The following is a 21802-nucleotide window of genomic DNA, read 5'->3' as shown; positions in this document are numbered from 1 at the left end:
GCATCCAACCAAAGGAGAAGAATTATGCAGAAGACCAATTACCCGCCAAGGGAATGGAACTAGTGTGCAAACAAGATATCTCAGGATAACTCAGGTTGAGCCTTCTAATTAGAAAGGTTACTGGCCACTTGCAACTTGGGTTATCTGTTAAGGGACAATGAGATCAAAATTAGTCATTTATTTTCACATTAGTTTCTTTTCTTTTATATTTATATATGGCCAATTATATTTTTAATAAGACATTTTTAGAAAACTCTATGTTAAATTTACACCCCCGCCCCCACCCTAAAAAAAAGAGAGAGTTGTTTTTATGTTTAAAGGGAATATCATATGTAAATGATTTAATAATAAAATAGTTTAGGTATATTATACTAAGACAAGTAATTGATGATTTAATAATGAAAATAGTTTTAGGTATTATAGTAAGACACATAATTGATGGTGTGGATAAAGGGGGTGTTTGTATGGGGTGTGTTGTTGTGAGACAATATATTATATAACAATATTTCTAAATCTTTAATACCAGGGCTAGATCATTATGGTATTACCTGCAGAATCTTCGCACTCCCTATAATGATACCACTAATTGGCATGTACATTGTATTCACAGGCTCGTGAAGAACAAAAAATGAAAGCTTTTATCCACTGGTTGTTCTATTTTTAGGCCCGCCTTGGTGATTTTCTGAGTGCAAATGAGAATTATTGAGATTGTGGAAGGAGATTTGGTTGAGGAGAAAGCTGCCATGGGTGGGGACCTAAATAGGTTGGAGCTCACAAAATTGGAGGACTTCTCAAAGAGGCATGCCACTTGGATTATGCTTAAGGAAGGAGGGTTTGTCCCCTACATGCAGACCACAGTGAGGTAAGATGAAAATTGTTTGCAACAGTCTGTTGCTACCTGGAAGGATAGACAGGTGACCATTAATGGCATTTCTTTTCAAGCGATCGAAGAATCTATTGCTATGGTGATGGGTTTAGAGATGAAGGGAAGGAAATGGCATAAAATCATGAAGATGGCAGATGAGGTGAGCCTGTCCAGTTTGTTTAGAGAGAATGAGGCGCGTGATCAGTATTGGGGAGGATTTAGGAGAGACAAACTTCCAGAGCCCTGGGATGACGTATATTCGATGATAATGAAGTATTTGATGTTGGAGGGTAGGCACGGTGTGCATTACTTTTATCATTCCCCCTTGCTTAACCATTTTTCGCAATAGGGAATTTATTAGTATTCCTTTCTTCTTGTTGCATGCCCTAGAGGACACTATCATTAATGTTAGAAAAAAGAAGAAAAAGGGGCAAATTTCACCATTCTCCACCAAAGGCTTATGTTTTGCCTTCCAATTTCACTTGGGCCTCTGCCCTCTTCATGCGATTGTCATCGATAACATCCTCCCCTCTGGGCCCCCCTTGCATTTGGAATTTACTAGTGGTAGCCAAGGCCCCACTCCTCAGCCCTTGCCTAGCCAAACCCCTGCTAAGGGAAGGAAAAAGAAAATGTTGACCCTTGAGCAAGAGTCCAATAAAAGAATTAAAATGGACAAGAGGGTGGAGGTTGAAATTGGTAACTCTGATGAAGAAATTTGCGGGGGTAGAAGAATGTCTCGAAGAATTGCTAAGACCTAAGGTCGGTACAAACAAATGGTCAGTCGCTCTCAAGAAGAGGAGGAGGATGATACCAACTCTAAGGAGAGTGACAAGAATTTGGGGGATGGTATTGATAAGGGGAAAGAGGAGACATAAAAAGATGTCGAGAAATAGGATAATAACCTTGATGGTACCTGGGAGTTTGAGGCAAACAACACTACTAAGGACCCCTCCCTTGACCCCACATGTCTCTGCCACCATCATCCTGCCTTCTACTATCAACCAGGAGCACCCGAGTATCACTAATGCCTCCCCTGACACTATTTCCTCCCCAGTCGGTAAAGAGGGCTAGGAGAGCCTAAAGTGCCATGCTAATATTTCTGATGTGCAGGTTAAGCAGAACCCCCTGGAGAATTGTAGCAGGACCCTAAAGTTGGAAATCAAGGAGAATGAACCTGTTACCCGCAAGGAACACAAGGAGTTGATGGACAGGTGCATGGCAGTAGAAGAGGGATTCAACCTTTTCTCCAAGTTCACTCTCAAAGTGACACATGCGATGGCTACCACTCTTCAACTGTTGGCTAATAACTCGGAGGAGGAGAACCTTGGAAAGGAGCACACAAAGCTCCTTTATAGCTTCCTCACTGATGACTGGGCCAAGGTTCTCATGGTTGGTAAGGGAAAGAAATAGGAGGCTAGTTAATGGCTTTCTGGTTTTTTTTTTTTTTTTTTTCCGGTACTCTTTGAGTCTCTCCCCATCTGTTGTTGATGGTTTTGTTTTTTATGTTGAACTTGTTCATGGGCTATAGGTGGTACGATGCAATGACCACCCTACATGCAGTTTGTTAACTTAAACATTGCTAGTTTTAAAAGTAGGAATAGTAGTAACTCTATTATTCTGTTTATGATGTTTTTGATATGAACCATTAGGGGGAGTGTTTGGTTATGTGTCGGTTGTCAATTGGTTTTTTGTTGGTTGCTAGCATGTTTTTGATGGTTGTTCCACCACTGTTGTAAAGGGCCAACCCCCTAGTTTTTGGATTTTTTTTAAATCAAAAACAATATTTCTAAATATTTATGAATATATATATATATATATATATATATATATATATATATATATATGTAGTTTTAAAAGCTAATAAATTGTACGTGAGAGATCATATTAGGGCTTTGGCAAAGTATCTATATTTCAAATTTTATTGGATAATCATTGTTAGATTATAAAATCTATTTGTTCTACGTTATGGGTTGTATTTGCAGTTGTACAATTATTTTATTTAGATGTTCAACTTGGATGCTTATGATCCTCAAAATCTACATACTTGAGTTTTTGTGTATGTTCTTACATTATGTGTGTGCGTGTAATGCATGCTTTTTAAATTATTATTGAAATAAAATGCAAGCAGAGGTCAAACCAAAAGGATAATCCAAAGATGGTAAAAAGAATAAGCTTGCAAACCATAACCACAACAAAAAAGTCATGATCAATATAGGAAATTATGAATGGTGTAAACAACATTATACCAATTAGTTTCCCAAGAACAAAGTTGCAAGAAAATAGCCAACCCATTACCATAAGAGAAATATCTTGAACACAACATGAGGTTACAACTTATACGGGCATCATTATTGTCATGAAAAAATGAGAAAAATAACTAGCCAAGTAGTCAAATTTTGCAAGGGAGCATTAATCCTCGAGCAATACAAAGCTTCATATTTTGACTAGCTAGTACATCCCTAGAAGATTCATCTTGCCCCAACTTGACAACAAGTAAGACCAAGGTAAGGTGGATTGGGGCAATGAGTTGGGTTGTAGGGATAACTTTAGTGCAACAAAAAAATTCAAATTTAATCTATAAAATTACAAATTCTCAATGATCATTACCATTAATATAAACCTTTTTATATATCTTTCGATGGATGCAATAAAATAATATGTTAAACTCCATTAACAACATTATTATGAATCCTAACCCTAAACAATGCCTCTTTCAAATAAAGTGAATGTTTAAAATGGATGGCAAATCATGCTACATATTTAATTCCATTTTTTTCCTGACACAAGAGCATCTTGGGTGTAAGGACAATCTTGCATCACCCAAAAAAATTTTTATTTCTATTTTTTTGTCTTTTCAACAAGGGTTATTTCAATGCAGAGTTGCTATTTACAGAAGCTTTCTATTTTTAGTAAGTTGGTCATGCGAGCTAAGAATGTTCTAATTTCATAGGCGAAGGTTCATCTTAGATATATTATTTTGTCAGATTGGTGTCATTGCCATATCATATGTATTAGTAAAGCTATTGTAGGTTTTTAGTATGAATTTTTGGTATCAAAACTTCAGGCTCAACAATGAAGGCCTATATGGCTCCGAAATGAAGTCAAACCTCAACTGATGGACGCTTGCGTAATCTACCAATGTAGAATAAAAGTTGTCATTTCCAAAATGGGGTTAGAATAGCCAATTGGGCCAACAATCTATAAGTTATGGTCTCCAGAAGTTGGGCCATCTGAAAATATAATTTGTAATTTGTCTTGAGCTAACTCTATGTAATAAAGTGTAATAAATAATATATTATGAGGTTGGTTGGCCACAAGAGTTAGGGATAAGTGTCTAGAACCTTCCTAGGCGGTGGAAAATGCCTATCTAAGGAAGGCTCGTAGATTGTCTAGGGCAGTTTTGGGTGGTAGCTTGTATCTTTGTCTTGTAGATTGTTGTAAGGAAGGCGACCATGTTGGTTTGCATATTGTATTTCTGAATTATGTAATTACAGACTTGTGGAGATAATAAGAAGCTCATATTTTGTTCTTGCAAATCATTGTTGTTTTTGTATTTATGTTGTATGTTTGTGATATTAGGGGGAGCACCCTTCATCACTTTCATAGTATAAAGGGTGATAATAGAAAGTTAGCATCCCCAAAAAACATGTTTCATTTCCTCATTTCCATAACAAAGGGGACAATTAAACAATTGGACTATAATACACTTCAACTTGTCTCCAATGGGTAGTTTGTAATGTAGTACCTTCCAAGCCATTATCTAAGCCCCAACATTGATTTTTTATTTCCATATTTGAGCATAACAATTTTCCTTAAAAAATTCACTAAATTTACATTTTCATTTGATGTTTAGGCGATATTTCAAGGAAAAATTAGGAAGCTTCAACACACATGGACAAAAAAGGATAAAATAAGATAGCAAAAATTGATAACCATAACTAATCTTTGAAAAAAAGTTAAGTATGTGTAGTTTCATAGATAATTCTAGTAGCGACAACGACACAAAAATAAGAAATGGTTGCAATTTGTTGATTAGAGTCCATTGGGATTTTAACAATATGCGAGATAACCAATTCAACAAAATAAAGTCCCATAGGTCCCCAATCTTATTGATTTATTTCTTATATAAAAAATAATATTGTTTTAGAAAGCTTAAAGTCAAGGGCTACCCTTGGTACTTGTTTCACTAGATAGATAAAACAAGTAAGTCGAACTCATGTGGAAGTGAGACATCCTTTCGCCTTAGAAGATGATCGGTACAATGTTGAACTTCCAAATTGATTGAAAACAAGGAGAGGCTTTGATGGAGAAAAATGATGTATAAATTATTTTGTCTAACTATTCCATTATGTACCATTTTCCTTTAACCATGAGGCATGGTTAATTCTATTTGTATAAGGACTTTCTAAGGTTCATCTCCTTTTACAACTCTAATAATCCATTTAGTTGCTAAACATGTATACCTTGCATTTTTGGCTCAATTAACTCAAACCCCTATTTGCATTTAGTTTAAATGCAGTGAGTCCAAGAGGTGGCAATAATCCCAATATTGCCATCCCATTTAGTTTACAAAAAATGTTGAATGATTTTGACTTAGTTCTCGTAACCTAAGTCAAAAACATTCATTGGGAAGAGTAATAAACACGAGTGACAAGGCAACTCTTGATAGTAGATTTTGCCAACTAAAGACATGACTTTATTTCTCCACTTAAAAAGTTTAGTTTTAATGATATTGAGATATTAGCTCCACATATCAAATAGATGAACTCTAAGACCAAATGGTACCTCATAGTTTTTGAATGTTTAATATGCTTCCACTCTTTATTGTTTAATGCATCTTCTTACATATTTATATCTTATATGTCATTTACCTATGCTTAAATGATCTATCTTGCATTTTGTTTATTGCTCACATTTTTCTTACAATGAAGCAATAAGGGTAAAATGCAAGATAGATCATGTAAGCATACAAAAGTGTTGTATGAGGTATACATATGTAAGAAAATACAAAAAAGCATATCTTTCATAATGTTATGTTATGTATGTAAGAACATACATGAAAAAAGCACAGGTTAAGTGATAACAAAGGTGGAATATTTATAAGGTTTCTAAGCATCTAGTGACATGAGGGACGTCATTGTCAATTCGTATACCATATGTTGCTTCTTAGAAAGGTTTTGATGAAGGAGGCTAGAATAATCAAGAAGTTTTTAAATAAATATAATAAAAGTGTAGACTAAAGAGTAAATCTAAGTTGACTAGAAAAGGATCCCAATCGATATAAAGCCAGATAAAAATAAAGAACACTCCATTTAACATTAACACTAGAAATATTGTTTATTGTTAAAGATGACACTTCTTAGCTATCTAAGCCCCTACCCTTTTAAATAAACTCTAAGCTTTGACTTCCCAATGTTATAGATAGGACACCATATCATTTGTACTTACTCCCTCACAACTCATTGCACTTGCCAATTCTCCAATATAACACTAAATAAATAAATAAAATTCACCATCCTCAAATATTATCATGTAATTCCAATTTATTGATAAATTTGAATAGAGATGCAATGGAAACTCAAATAGTTTTTTAATCATGCAACTCCAATTTAATGATAAATTTAAATAGAGACACAATTATAAAGGGGGCACTCAAATAACCTTTATAAACAATAATTTATTCTTAGGATACCTATCTTTATACACATTTATGCTATTAGATCATATACGGTGAAGTCAGAAACCCTCATGCCCATTGCGCAAACTTATCTTGAAGTCCTAAAATGGAATCTTGTAACCCAAATATCTATGTTTCTTCAACTTTTGCTTTTCTTGGTGGATGAGGAATATCATTCCTTTCTAAACTATCGTTTGTAGACACCCTTAAATGTATTCACTCTTTTATATTATTGATTTATTGACTTCTCTAAGCACATGTTGGGATAAAGGAGCATTTACTTTAATTATACACCACACACGTCAATGCTAATTAATTACTCAATCCTTAAATACTAAGGGATGCCATTTCTAGAACGTGTCCATATATCAATTCCTAGATTTTTGTAAAAACTTTTAAAATGAATTTTTAAGCTATTAAATTAGAGCTCATATAATGCAACATATTGTATCTTTACTTCGTGTCTAAGAAACTTTGGTCAAAGATAAGTTTATAGAAATGGTGGAAGATAAATTCAAGCTAAGTTTGTTTTGTCTTAATCAAAGAAATCTTTTTCAAAATGCCTTCCCATGTGGATCTCAATTTCCCCCATCTTTAATTATTCTTCTTGTTTAGTTCCACATGATAAAAGGAAACTTTTGACACTAATAAAATATATTGGAGATTTGTATTGCATGTTAGAAGAAAATACAATTACATTCACTTAAAAACAATATCTATTAGCATGAAACTTGAATCTATGTAGAATTAGGGAAGGAATATATGCCAAGTCTTATCATATAATGGTACCAAAAGAGCAATTCACATAATTATTCTAGCAATCATTTCTTGAAAGGTCTTGACATATGAGATATCTCCTCATAGATGTAAACATACTAATGATAACAACTAGATCTTTGCCAATTTGATGTGGCCCATTGAAAATTTTGATATAGAATGGACAATGTTGATTTGCAATCAATCAACTTTTCATATGTTTATTAATATTCTTGTTTTCTCATGTCATAGTTTTTACACAATAGGGAAAAACAAATATGAGGGAATGTTTTTTTAAGGATGGTGGGGAATGAGTGCTTGGCATCTTATCAATTTGAAGATTTGTCATATTTCTTATTGAGATCTACTTCTAATATGGACAAGTAGTTCATTGTAATGACAATTTATGTATTTTTTAACTTTTAGATAATATTTTATTAAGTGTATAGTGTAAAAAATGATATAATTTGTTAAATTTAATTTATTTTAAAAATATTTGTATCTATTGACATTTTTTATTTAAGATTTATTTTACTCATTAGCTTATTATATTTATCTATGCACTTATGTTTATTCAATCATTTATTACTTGAATTTGAGTGTGATTTCATTGTAGGACAAGTTTGTTGTGAGAAGGATGATGTCATGAATCCAAATTTATCTCTTTCTGATTTCTAATTTAATTTATTTTTGGTTGGTTGATTCACTTTTACCCTTGTACCATGAGGTCACTAAACATATATTTAGTAAAATTTAATGTTGTATACTTAGTATTTAAAGATATTTAGTTTATTCATTCTAATCACAAAAAAAAAATCCAAGCAATGTTCCTTTTGCAAAGTGATTAATAGTTGTATAATTTAATTAGGTGTAGTGAAAAGAGTTTAAAAAATAATTATGCATAATTTCTTGCCATTGTTTTTTATACTTTTTGAATTGTTCTAGACAAAATCCTTTTAATACAAGTGTGTCATGTGAAATGGAAGCATTTCCTTTGTAAGACCTTTTAGCCCTCCCTTTTGTGATCTCCTAGGCTCGTTGATGAGAATACCTCAAAAGTAATCTTGCAGCAATTACACAGAGAGATGGTTTGAGAAATGAAAAGGAAAATTACCGCAATATCATGCAATTAATGACAATCCCTGTGACTTTCACAAAACACTCCTGCAACTAGAATCTATTCATTCACAATAAGCAAATAGAGATGTTGCCCTATCACATGCGTGTTCCTTCAACCAACATTCTATTCTTGCAAATGTCCATGGGAGATATAATATACATTCTTTCTACTTGTTTTACACCACATTTAGGCCATTTCATATGGTGAGCCTATGAGTAGGGGCCATAGTTATGTTCAACGACACCCAGGTTACCAAATGAACTTGATTCCCAAGCACAAAGATTTATTCCACACACACAACCAAATGCTTTTAGAGTATATTTCATTTAAGAAAACTATTAGAGAAAATACAGTCTTTAAAAATGGACTTGCAGATTTAAAACATTGAAACAAAGAAGTGCAAGCTCGAAGCCAAATAGATTCTGCAAGAAAAATTTGATTCTTCTTTATAATTTTACTTCATAAGGATAGAAAATATTTCACAATCCTTTAGTTCTCTTGACGCTCCCCCTTTCCAATTCAATCAATGTTGGAGGGAATAAATTAGAGAAATAAAAATAGTTACTAATTGTTCTGACCTGTAAAGGTTGTTAGCCTTTACTAATGTTTGTTTAAATATTATTCATTTACAACCAAATATTTAGCCTGACAAAGGATTTAATCCTATATTTACTTTGTAACCCCTATAAACTCAACAAATGCCAACATGGATTACAAAATGGAAACATATAGTAAACAATGTTACCATCAAAATTAGGAAAGCTCATGCAGCATTGGAACACCTACAAAATAAAACAATGAACAAAACTTCTTGTAGCATGGCTGCTCTTGCAACATACTGTTGAGATAATGGGTGTTGCACACATTGCATAATATTGTTATTTTATTATTTTATTTTATTATGTAATGTTGTACCTAGATGGACGTGCAACATATAAAGATTCCCATGGGATATACTTAATGAGTTGTATTGTAACATTGTAAAAATATTTTATGTAATTATTTAATATTGGGGAAAAGAATTAAATGCCCAATATTAAATGTTGGGTCAGTGGGTTAGGTAGCACATGGTTTTAGCACATGGTTTATATAATACCACTTAGTGGTTTTGTGGGACTTGCTACTATATAAGCAGCCACAAGGGTAGTTGTTGTAGAGAGAGAGAGAGTGACAAGGAGAAGACAAAAGGCAAGAGTCGAGCGGGACAAGGCTTGACAGGTTAGCCAAGGGAGCATTTGTGAAGGTTGAAAGCATGGCATGGGATGTGTGGATTCATGCTTGTTCACATAGTTTGCTCGGTTGTGGATATGGCCATGAAGGCTTCCATGGTTGTATGGCAATGGTTATTTTGCTAAATAATACATGGTGATGGATGCTTTTGGAGGCTGGGTTTTTCCCTCAATGAGGGTTTCCCAGGGTATATCTTGTGTCACATTTTATGGGTATGTTGTCTATTCTCTTGCATGTGGATTTTAATTCCGTGTTTATTTCAAATCTATTATGGGTTATGTGGAAACGGTTATATTCTTTCTTGCCAAGTTTCCTTACAAATACTCCATGGGGTAGATTTTGTCTCAAGTCCTCTTCGAGACTAGTTGCTGCAGATCCCCACCTTGCCTCTCAGAAGCTCTGTTTCTGATAACCAAGTGGCCTCAGAATCTGGAAGGCCTTTCCACTTGACCAAATGCTCCATGTGCACTTTGTGTCTTGTCCTCATTGCTTCTCTTCTGCTGATGATATGTTTCATCTGTGACATCTCCTTAGAAGGGAACTACTAAATCCAATCATTTGATTCAAGTGTTGTCTCTACTGCACCAATTTCTTCATTGGAACCCTTATACAATGTGAGATTTGAAACATTAAAAATAGGTGATATAGCCATATCTGCGGGTAAAGCTACCTTGTATGCGTTTTCTCCATACTTTTTCGAAATTTCACATGGCCCAATCTTCTTCATCATCATCTTTGTATGACTACCCCAAGGTAATTGATCCTTTTTCTAGTATATGATTACTAAGTCCCCAATTTCAAACTGCACATTCCCTCTTTTCAATTTGCCTTAGCTTTCACCTTAAGGCTATTTTGCTGCAATGTTTCCTTCATGTGCTCATGCACTTCCACCATTGCTTTAGCAAACTCTTCCGGATGTCAACTCCTTTTCTCCAAACCATTCATATTTTTGAATTCAAAAACTCCTCTTGGATGTCTCCCATAAACAACTTCAAAAGGACTCATACTTGTGCTACGATTCACCGAGTCATTATATGCAAACTCTACTTGAGGTATGATGGCATCCCAACTACCTCCATGTTCTCGTGTCAAACATCTCAAAAAGTTTCCCAATGATCTATTAACCACCTCAATTTTCCCATCTATTTGAGGATGATAGGCTGAACTAAAAGAAAAATGGTGCCCAATTTCTTCCATAAGGTCCTCCAGAAGTGACCTACAAACTTGTTGTCCCTATCGGATACAATGCTCAAGGGTAAGCCATGAATTCAGACTATTTCTTCAAAGAACAACCCTACAATGTAACTAGCATCATTAGTGGTTTTGCATGGAATAAAATGAGCCATTTTTGAATCTATCAACAACCACAAACACACTATCATAACCTGTCTTTGTCCTTGGCAAACCCATCACAAAATCCATACTCAAACACTCCCAAGGTCTATTCGGTATGGGTAAAGGCTGATAAACTCCAACATTTGTTGACACTCCATTGGCCCTTTGACATACAAGACAACCTTCCACAAACTTTCTTATGTTTGTTTGCATCTCGAGCCAATAAAAAAATCTTTGCACTAACTTCAATGTCTTGTTGAGTCCAAAATGACCTCCAAGACCTCCACAATGTTTCTCCCTAATTATGTTATCCCTCATGGAACATTTAGGAACACATAATTGGATACCCTTAAACAAAAATCCACTTTGCAAAATGAATTCTAAAAAATAAGAATGAAAAGTACCTTCTAACTTCGTACAACCCTCAAATGCTTCTTTGAAATCTGCATCTTCCACATACATGCTCTTCAATGCATCCACTCCCATGCTTTGTAACTAAACTTCTTGTACCATTAACACTCTTCTACTAAGTGCATCAACCACCTCATTGGCTTGTCCTTTCTTATGCTTGATCATAAAGGTATAAGCCTGCAAACTCTCAACCCACTTCATGTGCCTGTGGTTGAGTTTTTCCTGTCCATTCAAGAAAGTAAGAGCATGATTGTTAGTATACATAGTAAACTCCTCAGGCAACAAATATTGCCTTCATTTTTTTAATGCCTTGACCATGGCATACAATTCCAGGTCATAAGAAGAATATTTCTTCTTTGCCTCATTCAACTTTGCACTGAAAAATGCGATGACTCTGCCTTCTTGACTAAGAACAACCCTTATTGCAAATCCACTAGCATCACATTCAATGGTAAAAAATTTATGGAAGTCTGGTAAACAAGAATGGGATATTTGGCTACATTTTGTTTGAGTTCCTCAAAACTTTTATCTGCTGCATTAGTCCATTCAAACTTTGTTTTACCTAGATGGTGTCCAAGATAGGTGCACAAATGTTGTTGAAGTTCCTTACGAAATTCCTGTACAACGTTGTCAAACCATGAAAACTTCTAACTTCTCCAATAGCTCATGGTGTTGGCCAATTAAGGATGGTCTCAACTTTGGATGGATCCATTTTCAGATCTCCCTTGGATATCACAAACCCCAGATATACCAACTCTTGTTTCAAGAAGTCGCACTTCTCCAAGTTTGTCTTTAATTCTTGCTCCTATAGCCTTTGTAGAACCATTTTCAAATGTTGTAAATGATCTTCCTTATTCTTTCTATACACCAAAATTCCATGAAGATAGACCACAACAAACGTCCCAATGAAGTCCTACAAAACTTCATTCATTAGTCGCATAAACATGCTAGGAGCATTAGACAAACTGAATGGCATAACCAACTATTCATACAACCCTTCATTAATTTTAAAAGCTATCTTCCATTCATCCCCCTCTCATATCCTTATTTGATGGTACCCACTTTTGAGATCTATTTTAGAAAAATATGAAGCAAATCCAACAAATCTTCTTTTCTAGGAATAGGCAATCTATATCTTATAGTTATCCTATTAATGGCCTTAGAATCGATACACAACTGCCACTTACCATCCTTCTTTGGAGAAAGAACTAAGAGTATGACACATGGGTTATGACTTTTCCTTACCAACCCCTTTTCAAGTAACTCCTGTATTTGCCTAGCAATCTCTTCATTCTATTGCAGTGTCATCTTATATGTTGCCTTGTTGGGTAGCACTACTCTAGGAATAAGATCAATATCGTGACTTATGTCTCTTATCGGTGGCAGAGACTTAGGCATTACCTCAACAATGATGTCCTTGTACAGGTTCATCAACTCTTCAACATCTTTTAGGCTTGTTGTTCTGTGTTCCTTCTTCCTATCTTCCTTAGGCTTCAACACTAATGCAAAGCCTATTCCATCTTCTTCTTCAAGAGTATTAATGAATTATTTCTCACCCACCATCAACACAATTGGTCCAACTTGACTAGCCCCTTTCACTTCTCCTTCAAAATTTAGTTTATATGTTACTCCATCCTTTTGGAAGCTATAAGAATTCTTCTCACGATCATGGCATGCCTTCTTATTGAATTGCCAAGGTCTACCCAGCAAGAGGTGGAAAGCATCTATGGGAAAGATATCACATATCACATAATATTTTATCCTTATACCCCTTTGAACTCTACCCAAGCTTGCTCATTCACAATTTCCTACTACCTTTATTCAACCAACTGACCCTGTATGGACAAGAATGTGGAAGTCTCTCCAACTTTAATTTGTTTACAACCTCAAGTGAGATGATATTATCCATGGAACTTGAATCAATTGTCACCTTACACAACTTTCCTTTCACCTTGCATTGAACTTGAAAAAGAGGCCTCCTTTGAGTGGTATCTTCTTTTACTAGCTCCTTAAGAAGTGTCCTCCTTATCATGAGACTTTCTCATTCAACCTCTGTCATCAACAGAACTTCTCATGAGTTCACACTCACATTATCTTCCTACGCATAAGTGACCCTCCTTTCACCATTTTGAGAAGTAGATGCCCTTTGTGGACACTTATATTTTGGGTGCCCCATTTGACCACAATTGTAGCACTTCATTCTTGAGAACTTGGATCCTCTACCTGATCCACCAGACCTTCCTCCATTAGATCCCCTTCCACTATATCCTCCTCTGCTACTTGAGTCACTCGCTTGCTCCTTGGGGTTAGACTTGCCTTGGGACCTCTGGCTGTGTCCTCTATTGTTGAAGTTTCCCCTACCTCAGTCATTCCTTCCACTTCTCCCTCCTTGTTGTTGATCCCCCTTCCTTTTCAACTTCTCTTTGACTTTAAGAGCAAGTTGAAAACACTTTCCCACTATAGATGGGGTAATGACATAGTGCAAGGTAGGAGAATCCCCAAAGGAGATGTCCTAGCCTCTAGTAATATAACCACATAGCGGAAACACAATAGCAAGAAACAATAATGCAAGATCTAATACCAAATTACAATACTTGATTTATAAAATATAATTGATTACATGCAATATTCCCGACTGTAAGGCCTTCTGGGTTAGGGCCAAATACAAATAACAAGTTACAAAATTAGTTCTGCAAGATCCAACATGATCCAACTTACAACCAATCTCAACTAGCCTAGATCTGTAACATAACAACAATCTAGAAGAAACCACCAAGGAAATATAAACTTATGCTCGCAAGCCCACCAAGCAACCTCCTTGTTTTCTAGCCACAACCCTAGCTCTTCTCCAAGACCAAGTTCCAAGTGTAAACTACCTCACATTTGATGCTCTATCCACACATTCACAACTCCATCACAATCCTGCTATAAATTGCCTCACTTTCGACACTCTATCCACAGAATCAAGAAAATTTTCTCTTCAACTGCTCCCACACCCACTCCTCTTCTGAATTAATGAATGACTAAAGACATCATCACAACCCCTACTTATACCAAACTTTTGCCCCACTTTTTGCCATGTACCAATTTTGCTAAGTGGAGATTAACTTGTATTGTATTTAGTCATGTTGAGTCGGTCCTTTATTCCTCAAGTGATAAGTATCTCCATCGGGTTTTCATCTTTTCCCTTCTCTCGCATTGTATGGCCAGGTGGGTTTTCTTTATAATCAGGAGTCTTTTGGGTAGTCTAGGACCTTGCTCGATGGAGATTCTTGAATTATGTTACTTCAGATGAAATTACTTGTAGCTCATGTTGTTTTGAACATATGGAAAGTTACGCTGGTGGAAAATCCAGTTTCATCTTCTCCTTGGGGGGTTTTCGCACCCCGAAGGTGAAACTCCACCGAGATTCAAAAATGTGATTTGCGAGCTTAAATGAAGAGAAGAAAATTATGTTATGGATAGATCATTCAACTGTGGGAATCTTTCAAAACTCACTAAGATGATAAAAAAGGGCATCGACGAAAAACTCAAAAACAACTTGTCTTTGGCAGGTTTCGAACCAAGAAGTTAGTTTTTTGAAAAGGCAATTATGGAAAGGTAAGCGGATCAGTGGGTCCCATATTTCACTTGTGAAGTCAATTTTATATTTTTCGGAGGCTTAAAATAAAGTGATTAGGGTAGAGAAGGTAAAACAAGGGCGCAAGAGGAAAAGTGGAAATCACCTTCTCCTCCACGAGCTTTCTATCGTTGAAGGCAATTTTTCACATCCAACAAAAAATCACTCTTGCAAGCATGGTTATTTGAAAAATTGATTACGGGAGGCTAAAAAAGATAAGGGAAGCATGTTGATCACATTGAGGAAGGTATTCTATTCAAAATCTGATTGAGCAGATTTTTACTCACGGAGTACTCCATTCTTAATTCTTCGCAGCTTGGTAAAAAATGGGAAAGTAAAACTGTAATAAAGGAACGTAATCGTTGGGCCAATGAAAATAGTGAAAAGACAAGAAAGAATCCATTTTAACCTCCACATTTACTAATCTAACAGATTTATCATTTAATTCATTTGTGTGGCGCAGATCTTAAAGATTAACGGGTGGATTAGGGTTTCTATATAGAGATGAACATAACAGATTTTCAAACTACTACTTACTTATTTGAACTGTTATGCTGTTGAGTTGACTATTGATTTTGAAATTCCCACAGTTACAAAGTTCTACTCTCTATCCTATTTTGACTTTTAAGATTTCCAATTTATCTCTACCTCAGTTGAGATGCCAACAAGGTTTGCTGGATTTGATGGATTGAGTGGAATCAAGTCTACAAGGTAGAATATCACAGACAATTCACTCTGTTTCTTTGACATGCAAGATTTCCAAAGAAGGTTGAGGATGGAACCAATCCATCCCATAACAGAGAAACTCTGAGGAAGTGGGTTGGTAGAAGCAGTAGGATTTCTCGTAGCAGTACAAGCCCCGAAGCTAATTATTGAATGTATTAATCACCATAACCTAGATACGAAGCAAATCTTACTGCCTGATCAAATGGTGTTAATCTCAATTGATAGGCAAGCGGTAGTGAACTACCTGCAGATTCTAGAATGAGAGGAGTTCTCTAAATTAACGATTGGAGGAGCCTTATCTAAATTCATTCTAAAGAAGATGGTGTGGCAAAAGGAGATCATGAGTTCTTAGTTCCAAAAGCCAAGGGGAGCTAAGAGTAAGGTCCCTAAAACCCTTTTCGAAAATAATCTCAAGCCCAAGATTGTGGACATTCTGGTCCTCTTGCATCAACTTAAAGGTGAGGTAGAAGCCTTTAATTTTGTAGAACAATACTTCTTTTTGGTGCAAATTATTTGCTCGGATACACAATATATTGATTGGGCGTATGAGGTAAGTGAACATCTGTCTAGGGCTCTCAGTGAGGCTAAGTTCTACAATTCATTTTATATGTCTTCTTTCTTGATATATATGGTGGCTTCCCTACAATTGTGGCCAAGACTCTCTAGATTAGAGAATTTTCCTGATGACATAAAAAGCTATGAATTTCATCCATGCTTACAACTGCAGAATAGATATGCGGAGTATATCTGAGTAAATGATGCATTTATAATGAGAATATGCAGGGAGCTCCAAGGATGTCTAGAGTGGAGATTCAACCCAGAGGCAATGGTGGTCATCAATCAATTTGGTAGTTATTTCATCCAATTCTCATCCTTTTCATATTTACGTCTTGCAGCTTTTGATGGATTTCCCCTGAAGCTGCCCAGATATCCGGATGACATAATCGTGCTCGTTGAGATCGTGAGACAAGCAATCCAAGTGAATATGTTGAGTGCCAGTTTGAGGAAAAAGGGATACAAATTTTCTATAAAAGTTCGGGCCTACAGTTGTGAGTCTCGATCATATGCCAAAAACATGCTCAAGGCATTCGAGAACAAGTTCAAATTAGAAGAATATGAAGTGGTGAGGCCTATGTTTGACCCAAATGGGTATGCTAAAGATGTGCTTCAAATTAGAAGCGTGATAAAGCATGTTACTATTGTAGAAGATTATTGGGCAGATTGCAGAGATGAGTTGGAGAGCCATGATCGTGCATTTGCCAGACTCACAATGGAACAGATAAAAGCATATGGCATTGATCTCAATGTAGAAGGACTGGAAGATGATGGGAAAAATATTTATAGTAATACATATTTTACCAAATTAAGGAATACTCCTATCAGTTCTGAGCCTTATGTGGATATAGAAGAAGATTTTGATATTATGATGGCTCGAATCATCAAGAGAACCAAAAAATGGGTTGAGTGGACAAAAAAAAAGGGCCTGAGTAAAGGTAGGACTACTCAAGCTTCTCCAGCTGCTACTACTCCCACTTCTTCTCAGAGTGCCATACCAAGTGTTACAACTACAGCCTCTCAAGGGCCTGCTCAATCTGCAGGAGGAGGTGACCAACCCCCAGAGAAAAACATTTCAATAGCTCCAACTTGCCAAGGCGATCCTCTACCAGTTATTGGAGCCCAAGCTAGCACCGAAGAAAAGAGGACTGAAGGGCCAAAAGATGGTGTTACTGCTCTAGTCTCACCTCCTCATATTACTACTCCAGTCTCACCTCCTCATGTTACTGCTCTAGTCTCATCTCCTCACGTTACTCCAACTCCATCTCCTCATCATAGCTCTAGTCCATCTAAAAGCACTCCCCTTTTGAAGCCAACTAGTTCTACCATTCAAATAGTAGAGATCAGAGATGAACAAAGCAGTAGCAACGAGTCCACTAAATCTGATGAAGCTGTGAGGAAAACTCAAGAGGAAGAGAGAGCCTCAAGTTCATCTAGGCTTCTTTTTCAAGATCCAAAGAATCCTTTTTCTATGGCTACAGTGGCAGTGACTCCGATGAGGAAGAAAATGTTTAGTATAGAGTCACTTGGGGTTGCTTCTAAGGTGATTAATACAAAGTCCTAGCTAGAAGACACCTTAGAAAGGAAGAGAAAGAGGAAAGAGGAGAGCATCCCTGCAAAATATACTATGTCTCAAGCAGTTCGCTCTGGATCTACAATAGTGAAAGCCAAGAAGTAAAAGACTTTATCAATACTTGGGCAAGATCCAAAAATAGGACACTTAACAATGGAGATAGAAAAGCCAAACAAAGCAGGGAGAATTGAAGACATGACACCTGATGATTTCACTCTGCATTCAATTGATCTTGGAGAGGCTAGACATGATACAAAGGTAGGCCTATGGAGATCAAGTAATGAGGTGATAGAAGAACAATTGGAGAGCCTCAAATTGTCAAAAATCAAGATGAAAGCCGAGATTGAAGAATTGAAAAGATTTATCAAGTAGTTAGTTGTTCCATTGGCAACCATTACTGGTGTGCCTACTACTGAGAACCCCATAGTAGAGGAAGTGCAAGCTTTCATCTCACAGCTTCAGAAAGATAGGAATTTTGGTCAGATCAAAAGAGAATGGATTAAGAAACTCAATGCAGATGAAATTTCTCTAATCGATCAAATTGGAAATGTTATCCTTCGATTGGAAACTAAGAAGGATAATATCATATCTAATCACAACACTTTGGCCATAGAGAAGGCAAGATGTGATGAATGCATTTCTCTCCTAAAAATGATCATCCAAATGAAGGCAAAAGAGGCTGTTGAAGCAAAGATTTTGAAGAAAGGAACTAAGCCTCTATTCGAATGGCTTCAAAGCATGCAATTTAAGTTGGAGATGATTCAAGAAGCTGAAGAGGGACTTAAAGAAATAGGGGAAAAAGTGAGGAAGACTCAAGACAGAGCATTCAAACTCATGTGAGGATTACACACTGACCCACAAACCAACAGGCAAGGGAAAGCTCTCATTGGGGTAGAAGTAATGAAAAACAACTTCTCCACATACTTGAGTAATTTGTTTGGAATGACTTCAAGCAGTCAAAACAGAGTGGTAGAGTTGTAGATGCTTGGTGGATATGTACATGTGGCTGCTGGAGAATTGACAAGTCAGCTAAATACAGTGAAGGAGCTGGCTTGAGAGCATTCAAAGTGGCTCTTAAGATTCACTGATTTACATTTTCCTAATCATGAAGAAATGATTCCAATTATAGTTGTTGCTAAGGCATATAGAGCGAAAACTAAAAAGCAAAAGAAGTCCAAGTGATTCAGTTGACACTTCCTTTTCATTTTTTGATGTAAATTTTACAAATTTTGTAAATTTTGTAATACGAAAAATTGACATCTTGCCATTTTTCATCCTTAGAAGATGAACCAATTAAAATTCCTATTGTAATAGTCATCTCTCAAATCCATATGTATGAAGTTAAATGATTAATGAAAGGTCAATAAATTTTGGTGTAGGATACTTGATGTTGCGGAGTCAATTGAAGAGTATTTTATGTCAATTATTTCCTGTTCCAGTAAGTTGATAGTTGTGAATTAGTCGATTCTTTCTCTTAAACTAAGTCATAGTAGGAAGGAAAGGATTGTTTCATTCCTTTGTTTCGAGGTTGTGAATAAACCCAGTAGGATGTGCTATGAAATATTCAGAGGACTCATTAGACCTTTTTTATTATTCCATTTACATCTCTGTTAATAGTTGTTGTAGATTAGTTGAATGTTAAGTGTATGAATTCATAAGATGTGTGAGTTCTATCATTTGGTTCATAGACTAGAAAGTTTACCCTGCCTGGATTAAGTTCTGCTTAGGCTTAATTCGGTTTGTCTCTTTTGCTCTCGGGTTAAGAGCATACCCTGTGTTAGTTTTAGGATGAAAACATAATTCATTGCATATTATTCCATAAGGGAGTTGTACCTACCAATTTAGAGAAAAGCCAATAATCAGAGAATGAATTTTCAACTATTGTAACTAGATATTGCTCACGATTTGGGCGCTAAAAGTCATATTCTCAAGAAACAAGGAAGGACAAATCTGTTTACCAACAAATTTTTGGTGACTCTTCTAGGGATACAAACAATCGCTTGATCAAAAAAGCCTATGTCATGAGGGAAAATGGTGCTACCTCATGAAAACATAATCCCAGTGCTCCAACCTAACCTTGGTTTTCAAGACAACCAAGAGGACATAATTTCATCCCTTAACACATTCGTTTGGAGGCACAGAAGGAACACTGAACATTATCAGAATGCTAGCCAAGTATTAAAGGAAGAAGAAAGAAGAGTTGAAGCCTTTGAAAGAGCTATTCAAAGGAGAGATATATAGAGAGTAGAAAGGTAATTAAGACAATAAGCTCAGAGATAAACTAGACCCAGCATCCTGGAACAATTTAGGTTCCTCAAAAGTACCAAGGAATAGGGTGGGCAAGGTTCCACCTTTGATAAACTTGTAGAGCTCAACTTTCCTATTTTAGATGTCCCAAAGCAGAAAGGTGAAGGTAAAAGTCAGAGTAGACTCCCTTCCCCTATTAGAAATTAGGATGCCAACACTTCACATTCCACCTGTCAGGTGTTAGCACTTCACGAAGTTACTGCCCCTCTAGTTGTTAATTTTCTTGCATATACTGCTAGAACAATCATGGTCACTCCATGGGCCGCAGCAACAGGGCCGTTAGCATTGAACGCTTACCATCCACTCCCAGCTGGTTCAAGGAAGAAGTTTCCTCAATTCTTAGGTGATGGGAAAGTCACTACAAATGAACACATTAAAGCTTTCTTTGTGGCTACTCATATCTTAGGAGTGGGACATGAAGATGTTGCTGTAAGATTGTTCATAGAAAACCTCATAGATAGTGTAGTAGATTGGTTTTATCATCTACCTGACGGCTCAATAACTGATTGGTATACAATGAGAACTGAATTTGAGACCAGATTCAAAATTGCTAAAGATGAACACGCCTTGATAACACAATTGACTTCAATTAAGAAGCAACCAACTATGAGCATGAGGGATTTCATTGCCAAATTCAATAAGATTAATAGCAAAATTCCTACTAATGATAGACCCACACCTGGTAATCTAAAAAATTTCTTTATTAGTGCTATGCCTCTAGATATCAATTATGATCCGAGGAGAGCATGTTCTACTAGTTTGGCTGATGCACAGAAGAAAGATATTGAATGTGAGGATGATTTAATTTCCATGGGAAAATAGAAATGAGAACTTCAAACTAAAGGGATTTCTAGTAATACCACATCATCAGAAGAGATGATTCAGAAGTTGTCTAACAAACTAGTAGCGATGAAAAAGAAGTTACCCAAATTTAATAGCTCTTATCAGGGAAATTACCAAAACTCACCAAGAAAAAGCAATGAAAGTAGATTTTCGCGGCTTAAAGGTTCACAACCCAGGTTGCAAATTGAGGCAACGTTGTAAAAAGGAAATATGTGCATTTTTCATTTGACCACAGATCATGACAATGAAAATTGTTCGGAGACTACCCGCATGATGCAGTTGTTATCTACTAATGAATTAAACCTTGTGGCTCCTTGTTCAGAGCCTGATTCTTATTCAAATGGCGACTCTGGAAATTTATTTTTAGAATATGAATTAGATTCTAAATCAAAAGGTGAGTGTTACGCAACTATTGATGGAACTTGATACATAGTGCTTACTCATGGACAAAGGTTAAAGAACCAAACCTCTAGTCACACTCATAGGAATGACTTCAGCCCTTCAACAAACAATGTACATGTTGATCAAGGAACATCTACTTCACAAATGGGTAAGGACAAGACATCATTTGATTTCATTCAGTTTTGTGAAGAGTCAAAAATTCAAATTTCCACTATTGATTATTTAAAGTCACATCCTTTCGAGTTAAAAAGGCTAGTAGACCGATGTAAAGGAAACACATCAGATGCTAATTGTAATGTAATGTTGAAAAAGAAGATGAAACCTTGACATTTGGTTTGTTTAATCAAGAAGATTCCACAGTTTTAGCAACCTCTCCTGGGAAA

The sequence above is a fragment of the Cupressus sempervirens genome, chromosome 7, assembly GCF_028749045.1.
Source record: "Cupressus sempervirens isolate cs-2001-9-10 chromosome 7, ASM2874904v1, whole genome shotgun sequence".
In the NCBI taxonomy this organism is placed as follows: domain Eukaryota; kingdom Viridiplantae; phylum Streptophyta; class Pinopsida; order Cupressales; family Cupressaceae; genus Cupressus; species Cupressus sempervirens.
Note: the sequence above shows the minus strand (reverse complement) of the source record.